General features: G+C 48.6%; 1 protein-coding gene across 4 annotated transcripts in view; it reads right to left on the bottom strand.

Annotated features, from left to right (window-relative positions):
- SEMA4A (semaphorin 4A) overlaps window positions 1-20,981 on the bottom strand; it is a 66,342-nt gene that overhangs the window by 22,689 nt on the left and 22,672 nt on the right. Inside the window, exon 1 of one of the 4 annotated variants that reach the window (XM_044272246.1) lies at window positions 19,700-19,795. The exons of 1 other annotated variant lie outside the window; for it this stretch is intronic. The gene's annotated coding sequence lies outside the window, so the exon portion shown is untranslated. Of the gene's footprint in view, window positions 1-12,095; window positions 12,272-18,890; window positions 18,916-19,699; window positions 19,796-20,981 lie in introns of those variants that run through there. 2 more of the 4 variants (XM_044272247.1, XM_044272244.1) reach the window with 2 other exon arrangements.

The raw sequence follows: 20,981 nt of genomic DNA, 5'->3' as shown, positions 1-20,981 counted from the left end.
GGAGGAGCGGTACCGTGCGCCGTCCACACACCCAGGAGGAGCGGTACCGTGCGCCGTCCACACACACAGGAGGAGCGGTACCGTGCGCCGTCCACACACACAGGAGGAGCGGTACTGTGCACCGTCCATACACCCAGGAGGAGCGGTACTGTGCACCGTCCATACATCCAGGAGGAGCGGTACTGTGCACCGTCCACATACACAGGAGGAGCGGTACCGTGCAGTATTATATAATGTGAGGACACATCTCCTTTCATTGGCTCTTTCCATCTCACTTCTAACACAAAGTCAATATTTGCCTTTCAAAAAAATGCAAATGTCCCAGGTGTTTTGCACAGGAGGAGGCGGAACTGAGCGCGCACAGTAATACCGCCCCATGCAAACCCTCACTGATCCATAGCACCGCACCTGTCACTGCACACAGCTGAATGTTCAGAGACCACACTGCAACAAAACAGTAATGTCAAGTATGTAGTCAATGACTGCACCAGCAGAATAGTGAGTGCAGCTCTGGAGTATAATACAGGATGTAACTCAGGATCAGTACAGGATAAGTAATGTATGTACACAGTGACTGCACCAGCAGAATAGGGAGTGCAGCTCTGGAGGATAATACAGGATGTAACTCAGGATCAGTACAGGATAAGTAATGTATGTACACAGTGACTGCACCAGCAGAATAGTGAGTGCAGCTCTGGAGTATAATACAGGATGTAACTCAGGATCAGTACAGGATAAGTAATGTATGTACACAGTGACTACACCAGCAGAATAGTGAGTGCAGCTCTGGAGTATAATACAGGATGTAACTCAGGATCAGTACAGGATAAGTAATGTCTGTACACAGTGACTGCACCAGCAGAATAGTGAGTGCAGCTCTGGAGTATAATACAGGATGTAACTCAGGATCAGTACAGGATAAGTAATGTATGTACACAGTGACTGCACCAGCAGAATAGTGAGTGCAGCTCTGGAGTATAATACAGGATGTAACTCAGGATCAGTGCAGGATAAGTAATGTATGTACACAGTGACTGCACCAGCAGAATAGTGAGTGCAGCTCTGGAGTGTAATACAGGATGTAACTGAGGATCAGTACAGGATAAGTAATGTATGTACACAGTGACTGCACCAGCAGAATAGTGAGTGCAGCTCTGGAGTAAAATATAGGATGTAACTCAGGATCAGTACAGGATAAGTAATGTATGTACACAGTGACTCCACCAGCAGAATAGTGAGTGCAGCTCTGGGGTATAATACAGGATGTAACTGAGGATCAGTACAGGATAAGTAATGTATGTACACAGTGACTGCACCAGCAGAATAGTGAGTGCAGCTCTGCGGTATAATACAGGATGTAACGCAGGATCCGTACAGGATAAGTAAGGTTATGTACACAGTGACTCCACCAGCAGAATAGTGAGTGCAGCTCTGGAGTATAATACAGGATGTAACTCAGGATCAGTACAGGATAAGTAATGTATGTACACAGTGACTCCACCAGCAGAATAGTGAGTGTAGCTCTGGAGTATAATACAGGATGTAACTCAGGATCAGTACAGGATAAGTAATGTATGTACACAATGGCTGCCCCAGCAGAATAGTGAGTGCAGCTCCGGAGTATAATACAGGATGTAACTCAGGATCAGTACAGGATAAGTAATGTATGTACACAGTGACTGCACCAGCAGAATAGTGAGTGCAGCTCTGGAGTATAATACAGGATGTAACTCAGGATCAGTACAGGATAAGTAATGTATGTACACAGTGACTGCACCAGCAGAATAGTGAGTGCAGCTCTGGACCAGCTGTTCCTGAGCTGCGATTACCTGTGGGTGTGGTCGCCTGTGGCTGTGTGTAGCTGCTGCTGCTGCTGCTGCTCCTGAGCGTTTGGAGGAAAATCTATCCACCTGAGGCCGGCTCTCTCCTCCCCAGGGGGAGAGTGGGTTCTCAGGCATGAGCGAGGGAAGCAAGCCCCAGGCTCCTGTTCCCAGCGGCAGGCCTTCAGGGGACAGGAGAAGCCAGCGTTTGGCCTGCATGGAGGACTCAGGGGTAAGAAGATCTGGCAGGAGTCGCAGTAATGTGGCTTCTGTCTCCCCTGAGTCTGAGGGTAGTAGGAAGAGCCGCAAGGCTGGATCCGCTAAGGAGGACCCGAATGCCAGCATGGGTGAGAGTGGCCCTTCCGGGGCCCAGCAAAAGCCGAGTGTTCACGGAGGTGAAGCAGATCTTGAGGAGGAAGGCTGGGGCGTACTGAGGGCCCGGGAGTCCATTTCCACCTACGGATCCCGGGTCATGAGCCACCTCCGTGAGTACGAAGACGCGACTAAGACCCTGAGGAGGCTCCGGGAGGAGCTGCGCGGCTTGAGGTCTTGTGTTGGAGTGGCCCCAAAGAGGAAGAAGCAGGGGCTGGAGAGCCAAATAAAGCAGCTACAAGCTGACATTGGCGAGATTGAGCAAAGGCGGACTGTACTCCGAGATAAAAGCGGCCCGTTTAAGGAAAAACTCCTAAACGAGGAACGTTTTCGGAAGATGGCGGAGGAGAAGGGGCAGATGGGGCAGCAGCCTGACAGCCAGGTGGAGAAGGAACCAGTCGTGCAGGAGGAGGATGATGATGATGACCAGCAAGATCCACCTGGCAGCCTGCAGGAGCAGATTCCGTACAGTGGGCCCCCTGCACGCCAAATAGCAAGGTCACCCAGCTGCGGCTCGGGGGATGAGTATGAGACCTGCGGCCCGGGAGGGGCCCTAGTGGAGGAGATCCAGCTCCTGGAGTCCCCAGTGCGTTTCCAGGACTTATGCTTTGGTGATGAGTTGCCACCGGAGACGCCTGGGGAAGGAAAGAAAAAGGCTAAGAAGACCAAGCTCCAGGAGCAGGTAAGATATGTATACACCCCCCTCCCTGGGACCCCCGGGTCGACCGCAGGGCCGGCTCACTGTATTAGCCCCTCTTCTCAGCCCAGCCCGTGTCCTGCAGTGGACTCGGTGCAGGAGAGAGGGGAGAGCGAGGTATCCGATATGGTGGTGAGCTCCGTCTCTGTTTGCAGTAACGGGGATGGAGCTGGTGCGACACCGGCTGAAAAGCCGGACAGGAAGGTTACTGCGGAGGATAAGAGAAAAATCTCTGGCGCTGGAGTTTGCTCCCTGATGGGAGGAGGGGGTGGCTCCACGCCACAGATGGCTGCAGGAGCTCCGATGGCTCCAACCGCTGATGACGCTGTTCCCTCGGGCCAGCAGAGGCATGAAGGAGCTGTCGGAGCTATGACGGTTACGCCTCCCAATGAAGGTCAAGAACTGAGGCCAAAGCCTTTGTTTTGTATTGGCGCTGCTGGTCCAGATGAGCGGCGCCATGAAAGAACAGATCAGCAGCGTTTGGATCAGTGGCGCCCGGTAATGGATCAGCGGCGTCCAAAAGTTGTAAATGGTAGTACTGAGGAAGCGGAGGGCAATGATAAAAGTGGGGTTGGGGCTGTGGTCTGTCTTTTGGGGGCAGCTCCGACCCCAGGGCCCAGTGATGCTGAGGTACCAATAATTACACCAAAACACACCGGTTCAGCCAGTATGAGTGAGGGAGCAGGTGGGGGGCAGAAAATTATTTTTAATAAAAATATGTCTGGGGGTTTGGATGGTGGAGTGAATGGTGTTAGGAGGGAAGGAAGGGAGGTCGCAGAATCTGTTGTAAGTAAGGCTGGTTTGGGGATGGAAGATATGGAAGTGGGTGGTGGAGGGTCTTTGGTAAGCGGGGAGGGTGTGGAACCTGGTCCGGTTGCCCCCCCGGCTGTGGCAGCCCCTGTGCGCAGTTTTGCTACTGTCACGGCCGGGGTGAGTAGGGGACCCTCCTTGTCCTCTGGCTCTGGGGACGGCGTTTTGCAGCGGCGTCTTCTGGAGGCTCTAAAGAGAGGGGAGAGCACAATCAATGTAGAGGGGAGGGAGGTTGATCTATCCTTTTGGATAGATAGGCATGGCCTCTCAGCCTTCCGAGAGCAAAGGAGCGGGGAGACCACGTGGTCCCTCCCGACAGCTGGGCAGGGTGCTCTCCGTAGGAATGTGGTCCGTCTGAGGTGGAGGGGCAGTGATACATGTCCTTCAAGATCAGAAGTTGTTGAGCTCCTTCTAAAGATGGGCTTCAAGGCGACAGACATCTACGCCTTGATACATCCCTATGGGACCCCTGAGTTCGATGTCAGCTTTGTTCGGCCGGAGGGACTTGAGCTCTTCTGGTCGAACTATGAGATGGCAAAGGACGAGCCCAGCTGGCGAGATTTTGCCGTCCAGGCAGTGTCTCGTCAGAACAATGTGAAGAGGGTGACCGTTCTAACCCGTAACGAGTCACTCTCGTGTATTGACATCATGACGTGGCTCGGCCGATATGGGGAGGTGGTGGAGGTTCCCAAGAAGAACAGGGATGAACATGGCATCTGGTCTGGGGCCTGGACGTTCATGGTAAAACTTAGGCTTTTAGGAAACACAGTTACTCACATACCATCTGCCACCTTCCTTGGAAGGGATCGCATCCAGATTTTCTACCAGGGTCAGCCGAAGCTCTGTCACAGATGCGGCAGCCCCACACACTTCAGTGCTAACTGCACTGTACAGAAGTGCGCGCTGTGTGGGGAGATTGGCCACCTCGCTGCATCATGTGCAGAGATTAGGTGTCACCTGTGTGGTGACTTAGGTCACCCATTCAGTCGCTGCCCTCATTCCTTTGCCAATGCGGTCAATGCCCCGGCGGGAGGAAGCCGTGAGGCCAATTCTACTGGGGCAGGGGCTGGCAGAAGTGAAGGAACAGAGGGGCCAGGGAAGAAAAGTAAGCAAAAGACGCCTGCCCAACTGAGGCGTCAGGAAAATCGCCGAAGGGAGAGGGAGATGGGTGAATCCCGGGAACCTCAGGCAACTGGGGAAGCTGGGATGACCCCTGATCTCACCCCTGAGACTGCTGCTACTGCTGAGGCCCAAAGGGACAGTGAGCTGGATGAGGAAATTAGGAGGATCCAGGAAGAGGAAGGTGCCATCTCCTCATTATCCCCCCATGACGGGGGAAGTGGGGGATGGCAAAAGCAGGGTAATAAACGTACAGGGAAAAAGGGAGATTTAAGATCTTCTCCCACCCAAAGCCAGATGCCAAAGGAAGGTACAACCAACCCCCCTCTGATTAGTCTCTCAAACCGGTTCCAAGCCATTGGTGACACCTCCCCCTCCTCAGGGGAGGGAGCCGGTGGGGAGGTTTCGGGAGTCGCGGTGACACCTGGGCCTGCGGGGGACGCCGAGCCTCCTTCTACTGGGGAAAACATGTCCTCAGGGGTGGGGGCTGGCTTGGAGTCAGAGCACAAGGGCAGAGGTGAAATGGACACATCTGTTTGTTTGAAGAGGGGTAAGCCATCATCTGATGAAAAAGTTGGTGGGGGCAGTGGGAAAAGAAAGCCATCTAATTCAATCACCCATGATGGCGGCACTCACTCCGTTGACGCTGGCGTCCATTAATGTCGCCAGCATTAAGTCAGATACGGCTAGATTTGCGGCCTTTGATTTTTTCAGCCGGGTTGAAGCTGACATTTTGTTTTTGCAGGAGACCAGGCTGCCAGATTTGGCATCTGTATTTAAAGCTAAAAGGGAGTGGCGACGCGGATCCTCCTACTGGTCTCTTGCGGCCGAGCCGTATAGCGGGGTGGCAGTCCTTTTTACTGCACCGGTAGAATGCCGACGGGTTATTGAATTAGAAATGGGGAGGTGCCTGATCCTGGATGTCCTCATGAGGGGACAAGAACTTCGTCTAATTAACATCTATGGTCCCCAGTCCAAGTGGGACCGTAAGTGTCTCTTCATGAGGATCAAGCCCTATCTTTTTACAAGTCGGCAGGTGGTCTTTGGAGGGGACTTCAATACTGTCACGAGGCCCCAGGATTGGGGAGGTTCCAGGGACAAGCTGACTTACGACAGCATTGCGCTTAATAAAATAGCTAGTGAGGCTCGTCTGGTGGATGTCCACATCCGGCACACCCCAGGACACCCGGGGTTCACCTATCATAGGGCTAGTTGTAGGTCTAGAATAGACAGGTTTTATTTAAAGGAGGAAGCCGTCTCTTCAGCCGTGTCCGCTGTGGAGGTGGAGTTCTCCGACCACTGTATGATTTTGTTTTCTCTGAATGTTGCAGAGACCCCCCGAATGGGAAGGGGCTACTGGAGGCTCAATTCGTCTCTCTTGGAAGAAGCGGAGATAAGACGGTCCTTTGAGGATTTCGTTCAGAGCCAGGTACCATTGCTGGATCTCTGCGGCAGTAAGTCTGAGTGGTGGGAGATCTTCAAGGAAAGGGTGGGGAGATTCTTCCGCCAGCTCTCGAGCCTCAGGAGTCTGAGTAAGTATCGCCTGTATCAGGGCTTGAGGAGGAAACTCGAACGTCTTGTCTCGACTGGGGGTAGCCGTGAGGAGATCTCCAGAGTGAAGTCTTTGCTTATGAGGTGTCAGTACGATAGGCACGCATCTTTGGTTTTTGAGAGGGATTACGGGAAATACCGCTCGCCCGACCCTTACAAAAACTGCAGGATGTCAGTGAGTAGTAAGATTGTGTCAGGACTGATTGATAGTACGGGTTCTCTGAGAAGGTCCAGATCAGGGATCCTGGAGGTTGTCAGATCCTTTTACTCACATCTCATGGCAAGGAGGGATCTTGATCGTGATAAGATATCGGCTTTCCTGGCTGAAACTGTCCCTGAACCAGGGGTGGACCCCTCTCTTGACGGTTTGACGGAAATGATCAGTGAAGAGGAAGTCAGTCTGGTGATTGAGGGGCTTGCTCCCAAAAAATCACCTGGTCCGGATGGCTTAACATCTGAGTTTTACAAGACCTTTAAGGACACCTTAGTTCCCCTCTTGACTGAGGTATTAAATGAGTGTCTCTCCTCGGGTACTCTACCAAAGTCAATGAGGAGGTCGGCCCTGATCATCCTGTCAAAGGGTAAAGATCCTTTCCACATTGAGAATTGGCGTCCCATAGCGCTCCTCGGTGTGGACAGAAAGATTTTGGCAAAGGTGCTATTTAATCGGCTGGTGAAGTTTGCACCCCAGCTCCTTTCTGGGGCCCAGCATTGCTCTGTTCCCGGCCACAGTACTTTTAGTGCTGTGCTCAGTGTCCGGGAGGCCGTGGAGCAGGGCAGGGCAGGTCACTGGAAGGGGTACATGCTGTCCTTGGATCAGGCAAAAGCATTTGATCGTGTTAACCACGAGTACCTCTGGTCTGTCCTTCTGAGATATGGCCTGCCCGGGGGGTTTGTTGATTGGCTTAAGACCTTGTATGCAGGGGCAGAGAGTTTCCCGCTTGTGAATGGTTGGATTGGGCGTCCTTTTGGGGTGGGATCTGGGGTTCGCCAGGGTTGTCCTCTGAGCCCGCTTTTGTACGTGTTCGCGATCGATCCCTTCCTTAGAGGGGTTGATCGTGGGCCGTTGGCGGGCATCGGGATGGACCGGGCGGCTCCGGAGACTACACTGAGGGTGGTGGCGTATGCTGATGACGTAACTATCTTTGTGTCTTCGAGAGGGGAGGCAGAGTGGGTACTGTCTGAGGTAGAGCGCTACTCAGAGTCATCTGGGTCCAAGATCAACCGAGATAAGTGTGAGAGTCTCTGGCTGGGAGGTGGAGATCCTGGTTTTGATCTCCCGGACACCCTTCCAGAGCCCCAGGAATCTACAAAAGTCCTTGGCATTGAATTTGGCCAGGGGGATTACCCCCATCAAAACTGGGATAGCAGGCTTAAGATTGCCGCTCAGAAGGTGGACCAGTGGAAGGGTTGGTCTTTAACCCTCAGGGAAAGGGTGAACATTATCAAAACCTACCTGATCCCTTTGCTGTTATATCTGGGCAGTGTGTGCGTCTTGCCGGAACCTTTCTGGACTCGGGTCTACAGTCTGTTCTTCCAGATGTTATGGGGAAACAGACTGAACCTTGTCAAGAGGGAGGTTACTTACCGTACGAGGAGACTAGGAGGGTTGGGTATGGTCAACCCTGTGGTGTTCCTGGTGAACACCTTTATTAAGATTAATCTCTCGAACCTCTGGCAAGAGAGGGCTCCTCTGTGGGTAGCCTCCTGTCGGGGATGGTTTCGGCCTTTCTTCCAGGAATGGGAGACAGGGGGGCAAGTGAAGGATCTCCGCACACCACATGGGCATCTCCCGGCTTATGCTGCCCTGGTTCTGAAGGTATTACGTCGGTGGGGTCTGGGGATGTGGGAAATCAGGACTCAGTCAAGGAGACTCCTTGACCAGAGGGTTCTGTTGACCCATTTCCAGAAACCTCTGGCCCTCAGGGACTGCCCAGGTCGGGATCTGAGGGTTGGGTTACGGCTTTTAAATTCCAATAGGATCCCCTTGAAGTTCTTTGACTTGACTTGGCGCTGTTTCCATGGGAAACTGTGTGTGAGGGACAATCTGAAGTGTAGGAGCTCTGAGGACAGGGGGTGTCCCCGTGAGGAGTGCGGTGGTGTGCTGGAAAGCATGGACCACTTCCTGCTTCATTGTCCCTTTAACACAGAGGTTTACACCAGGGTGGGGACCTCCATTGGCTGGCCTAGGCTGGTCACTCTCTCCTATGCGGAATGGGCCTATGGAGCATTCAGACACCTGGGTGGTAGGGACCTTTGCACTTTATTCCTAGTCAGCTCAGTGGTCAGGTACTACACGTGGCATGCACGGTGTTTAGTTTCGACGCAACGCAAAATCCTCCCCGAGGATGAGGTGGTTAGGAACATTCTCGGAGACCTGGTGAAGGTGCGCTCTCTGGAGTACGAGAGGTTGGGGGCGGGTAGAGCCTCTCTCCTCTGGAGGGGTTTTGCCTTTAGGGTACCCTAGCCTGTTGTCTCCCCTCCCGGTGGTGGGCTGAAGCTGACACTGTAGATTTTTGTTTTGTTTTGGTGGCTGTATGAGGACATAGGGCTTGCAGGCGCCAAACTTGGGCTTTAATGGGTTGTGTGTGGCTGAAAAGCCTCACGGTGGGTGGTGAGGTTAAGGTCTACTATGTAATGTACTATGTACTATGTAATGTAGTTTATATGTCTTTATGTCTATATATATTTGTATATTTGTATAGGTTGAGTTGTCGGGTGTAGTGTTAGGTTGGGTGGTGGGTAAATGGGGGGAGGGTTCCATGGAACATTGGGGACTTTGGGACATATAAGAAAATCCTGGGCTGGTTCATGGACGTCTATTATCATGTACTGGGGGCATGGGATGCGGGACCAGCTCAGGGACCCAAAAAAAAAATAAATAAATAAAAAAAAAAAATAAATTAAAAAAAAAATATATATATATATATATATATATATATATATATATATATATATATATATATATATATATATCTATATATATATTATAAAAAATAAAAAAAATTGTGTGTTGCATTGGGGTGGTGGTGGGTGGGCTTTTTGTAAGTTTAACTTCTGTATTTGTTAAGTGTAGGTAGGTGCAACCGGATCAGGAAGGTTAGTACATGTACATAGATATTGTAAATATTGTACATAGCTGGTGTTCTGTGGCGAGTGGGCTGGACCGGTGCTGTCTGCGCCGCGCTGAGGAGCATCATGTCCTGTATGGTTGGTTTGGTCTCTGTTTTATATATTTATTTATCTGTTTGTTTTAAAATTTTAATAAAAGAAATACAGGATGTAACTCAGGATCAGTACAGGATGAGTACTATATGTACACAGTGACTGCACCAGCAGAATAGTGAGTGCAGCTCTGGAGTATAATACAGGATGTAACTCAGGATCAGTACAGGATAAGTAATGTATGTACACAGTGACTGCACCAGCAGAATAGTGAGTGCAGCTCTGGAGTATAATACAGGATGTAACTCAGGATCAGTACAGGATGAGTACTATATGTACACAGTGACTGCACCAGCAGAATAGTGAGTGCAGCTCTGGAGTATAATACAGGATGTTGCTGAGGATCAGTACAGGATAAGTAATGTATGTACACAGTGACTGCAGCAGCAGAATAGTGAGTGCAGCTCTGGAGTATAATACAGGATGTAACTCAGGATCAGTACAGGATAAGTAATGTATGTACACAGTGACTGCACCAGCAGAATAGTGAGTGCAGCTCTGGAGTATAATACAGGATGTAACTCAGGATCAGTACAGGATAAGTAATGTATGTACACAGTGACTGCACCAGCAGAATAGTGCGTGCAGCTCTGGAGTATAATACAGGATGTAACTCAGGATCAGTACAGGATAAGTAATGTATGTACACGGTGACTGCACCAGCAGAATAGTGAGTGCAGCTCTGGAGTATAATACAGGATGTAACTCAGGATCAGTACAGGATAAGTAATGTATGTACACGGTGACTGCACCAGCAGAATAGTGAGTGCAGCTCTGGAGTATAATACAGGATGTAACTCAGGATCAGTACAGGATAAGTAATGTATGTACACAGTGACTGCACCAGCAGAATAGTGAGTGCAGCTCTGGGGTATAATACAGGATGTAACTCAGGATCAGTACAGGATAAGTAATGTATGTACACAGTGACTGCACCAGCAGAATAGTGAGTGCAGCTCTGGAGTATAATACAGGATGTAACTCAGGATCAGTACAGGATAAGTAATGTATGTACACAGTGACTGCACCAGCAGAATAGTGAGTGCAGCTCTGGGGTATAATACAGGATGTAACTCAGGATCAGTACAGGATAAGTAATGTATGTACACAGTGACTGCACCAGCAGAATAGTGAGTGCAGCTCTGGAGTATAATACAGGATGTAACTCAGGATCAGTACAGGATAAGTAATGTATGTACACGGTGACTGCACCAGCAGAATAGTGAGTGCAGCTCTGGAGTATAATACAGGATGTTGCTGAGGATCAGTACAGGATAAGTAATGTATGTACACAGTGACTGCAGCAGCAGAATAGTGAGTGCAGCTCTGGAGTATAATACAGGATGTAACTCAGGATCAGTACAGGATAAGTAATGTATGTACACAGTGACTGCACCAGCAGAATAGTGAGTGCAGCTCTGGAGTATAATACAGGATGTAACTCAGGATCAGTACAGGATAAGTAATGTATGTACACAGTGACTGCACCAGCAGAATAGTGCGTGCAGCTCTGGAGTATAATACAGGATGTAACTCAGGATCAGTACAGGATAAGTAATGTATGTACACGGTGACTGCACCAGCAGAATAGTGAGTGCAGCTCTGGAGTATAATACAGGATGTAACTCAGGATCAGTACAGGATAAGTAATGTATGTACACGGTGACTGCACCAGCAGAATAGTGAGTGCAGCTCTGGAGTATAATACAGGATGTAACTCAGGATCAGTACAGGATAAGTAATGTATGTACACAGTGACTGCACCAGCAGAATAGTGAGTGCAGCTCTGGGGTATAATACAGGATGTAACTCAGGATCAGTACAGGATAAGTAATGTATGTACACAGTGACTGCACCAGCAGAATAGTGAGTGCAGCTCTGGAGTATAATACAGGATGTAACTCAGGATCAGTACAGGATAAGTAATGTATGTACACAGTGACTGCACCAGCAGAATAGTGAGTGCAGCTCTGGGGTATAATACAGGATGTAACTCAGGATCAGTACAGGATAAGTAATGTATGTACACAGTGACTGCACCAGCAGAATAGTGAGTGCAGCTCTGGAGTATAATACAGGATGTAACTCAGGATCAGTACAGGATAAGTAATGTATGTACACGGTGACTGCACCAGCAGAATAGTGAGTGCAGCTCTGGAGTATAATACAAGCGGCAGGGTCACAAGCTCTGCAGAGCATCTCCCACACTGTGCACTGCAGGCTAGCCCTCCCTATATCCTGCATCACACAACCCTGAGATCAGACAAGACCCTGAAGTGACAGAGATAAGAGCAGGACTGAAAGTGATAGGAGGGAGGGCAGGGGCGATGCTCTGCAGTCTCACACACAACACACTGGTGGAACAGTCTGCAGAGATGCTGCCATCACAACCTTTCTGTTGTTTACCACTGACAGAGCACGCTCCTCATGTACTACGCCTCCCATCATCTGCCCCAGGTGACACTGACCCCTCAGGTGCCAGGACGCACAGTGGTACTCACCTCCCGCTCCGCGTGTGACTGAGGAATGAGGAAGAGCGGTCCCTGCAAGTCCCGACAGCTCTGCCTGCAGGCGGCGCCGCGCTGACAGGACCTGCCTGGGAAAGGGTTAACGAGCAGCCGCGAACAGGCAGCCGTCTCATTTAAAGCGACAGTGACACAATATTCTTTAAAGGGCCAGCGCCAAATTACAAAACATGATTAACTGTGCCTCCCCTACAGCAGCAGGATTTAAAGAGACAGCACCACAAGGAGAGTGTGAAGAACCGCTGCCGAACTCTAAAGAGACAGCACCACATGCAGAGGAGCGCTGTACACTGTGGCCTTAAAGGGACGGCGCAGATTATTAGAAAGTCCAGGAGTCACGCCCAGCTATGACGCCATGCAGTCAGATTTAAAGGGACCGCTCTCAAAGAAATGTCAATCATTGCAGGATTTAAAGAGACAGCGCACACTGTAATAAAGAGGGGAGACACAGCGACATAGATCCTTCATGTAAAGAGACAGCGGCCCAGTCTATATAAAGAGACAGCGGCCCAGTCTATATAAAGAGACAGCGGCCCATTCTATATAACGAGACAGCGGCGCATTCTATATAAAGAGACAGCGGCGCATTCTATATAAAGAGACAGCGGCCCAGTCTATATAAAGAGACAGCGGCCCAGTCTATATAAAGAGACAGCGGCCCAGTCTATATAAAGAGACAGCGGCGCAGTCTATATAAAGAGACATCGGCCCAGTCTATATAAAGAGACAGCGGCCCAGTCTATATAAAGAGACAGCGGCCCAGTCTATATAAAGAGACAGCGGCGCATTCTATATAAAGAGACAGCGGCGCATTCTATATAAAGAGACAGCGGCGCATGCTATATAAAGAGACAGCGGCCCATTCTATATAAAGAGACAGCGGCCCATTCTATATAAAGAGACAGCGGCGCATTCTATATAAAGAGACAGCGGCGCATTCTATATAAAGAGACAGCGGCGCATTCTATATAAAGAGACAGCGGCGCATTCTATATAAAGAGACAGCGGCTCATTCTATATAAAGAGACAGCGGCGCAGTCTATATAAAGAGACAGCGGCGCAGTCTATATAAAGAGACAGCGGCCCAGTCTATATAAAGAGACAGCGGCCCAGTCTATATAAAGAGACAGCGGCCCAGTCTATATAAAGAGACAGCGGCCCAGTCTATATAAAGAGACAGCGGCGCATTCTATATAAAGAGACAGCGGCCCATTCTATATAAAGAGACAGCGGCACATTCTATATAAAGAGACAGCGGCCCAGTCTATATAAAGAGACATCGGCGCAGTCTATATAAAGAGACATCGGCGCATTCTATATAAAGAGACAGCGGCCCATTCTATATAAAGAGACAGCGGCGCATTCTATATAAAGAGACAGCGGCGCATTCTATATAAAGAGACAGCGGCCCAGTCTATATAAAGAGACAGCGGCACATTCTATATAAAGAGACAGCGGCGCATTCTATATAAAGAGACAGCGGCGCATTCTATATAAAGAGACAGCGGCCCATTCTATATAAAGAGACAGCGGCGCATTCTATATAAAGAGACAGCGGCGCATTCTATATAAAGAGACAGCGGCGCAGTCTATATAAAGAGACAGCGGCGCAGTCTATATAAAGAGACAGCGGCCTATTCTATATAAAGAGACAGCGGCGCAGTCTATATAAAGAGACAGCGGCACATTCTATATAAAGAGACAGCGGCGCATGCTATATAAAGAGACAGCGGCGCAGTCTATATAAAGAGACAGCGGCACATTCTATATAAAGAGACAGCGGCGCATGCTATATAAAGAGACAGCGGCCCAGTCTATATAAAGAGACAGCGGCCCAGTCTATATAACGAGACAGCGGCCCATTCTATATAAAGAGACAGCGGCCCATTCTATATAAAGAGACAGCGGCCCATTCTATATAAAGAGACAGCGGCCCATTCTATATAAAGAGACAGCGGCCCATTCTATATAAAGAGACAGCGGCCCATTCTATATAAAGAGACAGCGGCCCATTCTATATAAAGAGACAGCGGCGCAGTCTATATAAAGAGACAGCGGCGCAGTCTATATAACGAGACAGCGGCGCAGTCTATATAACGAGACAGCGGCCCATTCTATATAAACAGACAGCGGCGCAGTCTATATAAAGAGACAGCGGCCCAGTCTATATAACGAGACAGCGGCCCAGTCTATATAAAGAGACAGCGGCCCAGTCTATATAAAGAGACAGCGGCACATTCTATATAAAGAGACAGCGGCGCATTCTATATAAAGAGACAGCGGCGCATGCTATATAAAGAGACAGCGGCGCATTCTATATAAAGAGACAGCGGCACATTCTATATAAAGAGACAGCGGCCCAGTCTATATAACGAGACAGCGGCGCATTCTATATAAAGAGACAGCGGCGCATTCTATATAAAGAGACAGCGGCACATTCTATATAAAGAGACAGCGGCCCATTCTATATAAAGAGACAGCGGCGCATGCTATATAAAGAGACAGCGGCACATTCTATATAAAGAGACAGCGGCCCAGTCTATATAACGAGACAGCGGCGCATTCTATATAAAGAGACAGCGGCGCATTCTATATAAAGAGACAGCGGCACATTCTATATAAAGAGACAGCGGCCCATTCTATATAAAGAGACAGCGGCGCATGCTATATAAAGAGACAGCGGCGCATTCTATATAAAGAGACAGCGGCACATTCTATATAAAGAGACAGCGGCCCAGTCTATATAACGAGACAGCGGCGCATTCTATATAAAGAGACAGCGGCGCAGTCTATATAAAGAGACAGCGGCCCAGTCTATATAAAGAGACAGCGGCACATTCTATATAAAGAGACAGCGGCACATTCTATATAAAGAGACAGCGGCGCATGCTATATAAAGAGACAGCGGCACATTCTATATAAAGAGACAGCGGCACATTCTATATAAAGAGACAGCGGCCCAGTCTATATAACGAGACAGCGGCGCATTCTATATAAAGAGACAGCGGCCCAGTCTATATAAAGAGACAGCGGCCCATTCTATATAAAGAGACAGCGGCCCAGTCTATATAAAGAGACAGCGGCACATTCTATATAAAGAGACAGCGGCACATTCTATATAAAGAGACAGCGGCCCATTCTATATAAAGAGACAGCGGCCCATTCTATATAAAGAGACAGCGGCGCATTCTATATAAAGAGACAGCGGCGCAGTCTATATAAAGAGACAGCGGCCCAGTCTATATAAAGAGACAGCGCACACTGTAATAAAGAGGGGAGACACAGCGACATAGATCCTTCATGTAAAGAGACAGCGGCCCATTCTATATAAAGAGACAGCGGCGCATTCTATATAAAGAGACAGCGGCCCATTCTATATAACGAGACAGCGGCGCATTCTATATAAAGAGACAGCGGCGCATTCTATATAAAGAGACAGCGGCACAGTCTATATAACGAGACAGCGGCCCATTCTATATAAAGAGACAGCGGCGCATTCTATATAAAGAGACAGCGGCCCATTCTATATAAAGAGACAGCGGCCCAGTCTATATAAAGAGACAGCGGCCCAGTCTATATAAAGAGACAGCGGCCCATTCTATATAAAGAGACAGCGGCACATTCTATATAAAGAGACAGCGGCCCAGTCTATATAAAGAGACAGCGGCCCAGTCTATATAAAGAGACAGCGGCCCAGTCTATATAAAGAGACAGCGGCGCATTCTATATAAAGAGACAGCGGCGCATTCTATATAAAGAGACAGCGGCCCAGTCTATATAAAGAGACAGCGGCCCAGTCTATATAAAGAGACAGCGGCGCATTCTATATAAAGAGACAGCGGCCCAGTCTATATAAAGAGACAGCGGCCCAGTCTATATAAAGAGACAGCGGCCCAGTCTATATAAAGAGACAGCGGCGCATTCTATATAAAGAGACAGCGGCGCATTCTATATAAAGAGACAGCGGCCCAGTCTATATAAAGAGACAGCGGCACATTCTATATAAAGAGACAGCGGCACATTCTATATAAAGAGACAGCGGCGCATGCTATATAAAGAGACAGCGGCGCATTCTATATAAAGAGACAGCGGCACATTCTATATAAAGAGACAGCGGCCCAGTCTATATAACGAGACAGCGGCGCATTCTATATAAAGAGACAGCGGCGCATTCTATATAAAGAGACAGCGGCCCAGTCTATATAAAGAGACAGCGGCACATTCTATATAAAGAGACAGCGGCACATTCTATATAAAGAGACAGCGGCCCATTCTATATAACGAGACAGCGGCACATTCTATATAAAGAGACAGCGGCGCATTCTATATAAAGAGACAGCGGCGCATTCTATATAAAGAGACAGCGGCGCATTCTATATAAAGAGACAGCGGCCCAGTCTATATAAAGAGACAGCGGCACAGTCTATATAAAGAGACAGCGGCACATTCTATATAAAGAGACAGCGGCGCATTCTATATAAAGAGACAGCGGCCCATTCTATATAACGAGACAGCGGCACATTCTATATAAAGAGACAGCGGCGCATTCTATATAAAGAGACAGCGGCGCATTCTATATAAAGAGACAGCGGCGCATTCTATATAAAGAGACAGCGGCCCAGTCTATATAAAGAGACAGCGGCACAGTCTATATAAAGAGACAGCGGCACATTCTATATAAAGAGACAGCGGCGCATTCTATATAAAGAGACAGCGGCGCATTCTATATAAAGAGACAGCGGCCCAGTTTATATAAAGAGACAGCGGCCCAGTCTATATAAAGAGACAGCGGCACATTCTATATAAAGAGACAGCGGCCCAGTCTATATAAAGAGACAGCGGCCCAGTCTATATAAAGAGACAGCGGCCCAGTCTATATACAGAGACAGCGGCACATTCTATATAAAGAGACAGCGGCACATTCTATATAAAGAGACAGCGGCGCATTCTATATAAAGAGACAGCGGCCCATTCTATATAAAGAGACAGCGGCCCATTCTATATAACGAGACAGCGGCACATTCTATATAACGAGACAGCGGCGCATGCTATATAAAGAGACAGCAGTCTATATAAAGAGACAGCGGCCCATTCTATATAAAGAGACACATTCTATATAAAGAGACAGCGGCCCAGTCTATATAAAGAGACAGCGGCGCATTCTATATAAAGAGACAGCGGCACATTCTATATAAAGAGACAGCGGCGCATTCTATATAAAGAGACAGCGGCCCATTCTATATAACGAGACAGCGGCACATTCTATATAAAGAGACAGCGGCGCATTCTATATAAAGAGACAGCGGCGCATTCTATATAAAGAGACAGCGGCGCATTCTATATAAAGAGACAGCGGCCCAGTCTATATAAAGAGACAGCGGCACAGTCTATATAAAGAGACAGCGGCACATTCTATATAAAGAGACAGCGGCGCATTCTATATAAAGAGACAGCGGCGCATTCTATATAAAGAGACAGCGGCCCAGTTTATATAAAGAGACAGCGGCCCAGTCTATATAAAGAGACAGCGGCACATTCTATATAAAGAGACAGCGGCCCAGTCTATATAAAGAGACAGCGGCCCAGTCTATATAAAGAGACAGCGGCCCAGTCTATATACAGAGACAGCGGCACATTCTATATAAAGAGACAGCGGCACATTCTATATAAAGAGACAGCGGCGCATTCTATATAAAGAGACAGCGGCCCATTCTATATAAAGAGACAGCGGCCCATTCTATATAACGAGACAGCGGCACATTCTATATAACGAGACAGCGGCGCATGCTATATAAAGAGACAGCAGTCTATATAAAGAGACAGCGGCCCATTCTATATAAAGAGACACATTCTATATAAAGAGACAGCGGCCCAGTCTATATAAAGAGACAGCGGCGCATTCTATATAAAGAGACAGCGGCACATTCTATATAAAGAGACAGCGGCCCATTCTATATAAAGAGACAGCGGCACATTCTATATAAAGAGACATCGGCGCATTCTATATAAAGAGACATCGGCACATTCTATATAAAGAGACACATTCTATATAAAGAGACAGCGGCCCATTCTATATAAAGAGACAGCGGCACATTCTATATAAAGAGACATCGGCGCATTCTATATACAGAGACAGCGGCGCATTCTATATAACGAGACAGCGGCACATTCTATATAGAGAGACAGCGGCACATTCTATATAAAGAGACATCGGCGCATTCTATATACAGAGACAGCGGCCCATTCTATATAACGAGACAGCGGCACATTCTATATAAAGAGACACATTCTATATAAAGAGACAGCGGCCCATTCTATATAACGAGACAGCGGCCCAGTCTATATAAAGAGACAGCGGCGCATTCTATATAAAGAGACAGCGGCCCAGTCTATATAACGAGACAGCGGCCCAGTCTATATAAAGAGACACATTCTATATAAAGAGACAGCGGCCCAGTCTATATAACGAGACAGCGGCCCAGTCTATATAAAGAGACAGCGGCGCATTCTATATAAAGAGACAGCGGCCCAGTCTATATAACGAGACAGCGGCCCAGTCTATATAAAGAGACAGCGGCCCAGTCTATATAACGAGACAGCGGCACATTCTATATAAAGAGACACATTCTATATAAAGAGACAGCGGCACAGTCTATATAAAGAGACAGCGGCGCATTCTATATAAAGAGACAGCGGCACATTCTATATAAAGAGACAGCGGCACAGTCTATATAAAGAGACAGCAGCCGCGGCGCTCACCCTGGTACCTACCCGCTCCTCTTCCCTCATTGACTCACATTGGTGATCAGACAGGAAACCATTCAGGGAGTGATACTGAGCGTCACAGGAATGTGCCACCCACAGGGCGAGCGCGGCCGCCCCCTCAGCGGGTCAGCTGTGGACATCAAAGGCCTCGCTCCACCCTCCTCCACCTGGACAGGATGACTGCCCTGCCCCCGGGGTAGATTGCCAGCTCTTGTGGACACTCCTGAGGGACGGGGGTGGGGACATGGAAGTTTGGGGGGTTGCTCTGCCCAGGGGATCTCCACTGTCATAGCAACATATTGCATTTTTTTGTGTTTCAAGACCTCTGCTTCGTGTCAATTAAAGAAAACAAAGGCTGAAAACCCATCCTGATTCAGACACAGGTGATGGTTTGTCACAGTGTAGTAGTGCAGGAGAGATACCTGAGGCTGGGGCTTTCAGACTCACTGACAGCAAGCAGTGATGTTGAGACTGGTGAGGAATTGAAACACAAAGGGGTCAATTACAGAGAGCGAGGCACATCCTCCTGGTGTGGGCGGATGACTGGAGTCGTTGTTCAGAAACCTTTACACCTAAAACTGTCATAAATGTAAGTAAATAGAGATAAAGTCTATTAGAAAGGTTCATTATACAGAAGCCTGGAGGGGCCCCAGAATCAGAGAGCCCAAAGCAACCGCCTCTGAGAAGCCTCTGACCACCCGGGGCATGGCAGGGCAAGGGTTAACAAAGAGGTGGATGAAGGCTGGTGTTATTAACTCTGTGTAATCCTCTAAGCACGCCACACACGCCCGCTAACCCGCACCACACATACCTACCTGTGTCACTCACAGGTAATTGTGCCCATGTCACATAGAAACCAAGAGGTCAGAAAGAGCCGCCAAACCGGTCACCGCAGAGAAGACGGACAGAGACATAGACAGAGAGACAGAGACATAGACAGAGAGACAGAGACATAGACAGAGAGTCAGAGACAGAGAGACAGAGACAGAGAGACAGAGACAGAGAGACATAGACAGAGAGACAGAGACATAGACAGAGAGACAGAGAGACAGAGACATAGACAGAGAGTCAGAGACAGAGAGACAGAGACAGAGAGACAGAGACAGAGAGACATAGACAGAGAGACAGAGACATAGACAGAGAGACAGAGACATAGACAGAGAGTCAGAGACAGAGACAGAGACAGAGAGACAGAGACAGAGAGACAGAGAGACAGAGACATAGACAGAGAGACAGAGACATAGACAGAGAGACAGAGATAGATCGATAGAGAGATCAGCCGCGTGGCCCGGGGTCTAGCGTGACAAGTGGCCCTCCGGAGTTTAATGTTCCTTATTGTTCTGGCTGGGCCTGCGCCATCTGCCCGAGAACAGAGGGTCAGTGATGTCCGGGAACGTTCTCAGCACGGAATGTTCTCTGGGCCCCGGACTGCCCTATCAACAGCGGGACTGGCATCACAACCACAAGAGCTAGCACTCGTCATACTGGTCACTCACATACAGGACACTGTATCACACAGGATAGGATTAGATACACAGCTCAGCAGTCAGTATCACACAGGAGAGGATTAGATACACAGCTCAGCAGACAGTATCACACAGGATAGGATTAGATACACAGCTCAGCAGACAGTATCACACAGGATAGGATTAGATACACAGCTCAGCAGACAGTATCACACAGGATAGGATTAGATACACTGCTCAGCAGACAGTATCACACAGGATAGGATTAGATACACAGCTCAGCAGACAGTATCACACAGGATAGGTTAGATAACAGCCAGCAGACAGTATCACACAGGATAGGATTAGATACACAGCTCAGCAGACAGTATCACACAGGATAGGATTAGATACACAGCTCAGCAGTCAGTATCACACAGGATAGGATTAGAGCACAGATCAGCAGACTGTATCACACAGGATAGGATTAGATACACAGCTCAGCAGACAGTATCACACAGGAGAGGATTAGATACACAGCTCAGCAGTCAGTATCACACAGGAGAGGATTAGATACACAGCTCAGCAGACAGTATCACACAGGATAGGATTAGATACACAGCTCAGCAGACAGTATCACACAGGATAGGAT

The sequence above is a fragment of the Bufo gargarizans genome, chromosome 11 (assembly GCF_014858855.1).
Source record: "Bufo gargarizans isolate SCDJY-AF-19 chromosome 11, ASM1485885v1, whole genome shotgun sequence".
In the NCBI taxonomy this organism is placed as follows: Eukaryota; Metazoa; Chordata; class Amphibia; order Anura; family Bufonidae; genus Bufo; species Bufo gargarizans.
This window is presented reverse-complemented; position numbering and strand designations above follow the sequence as displayed.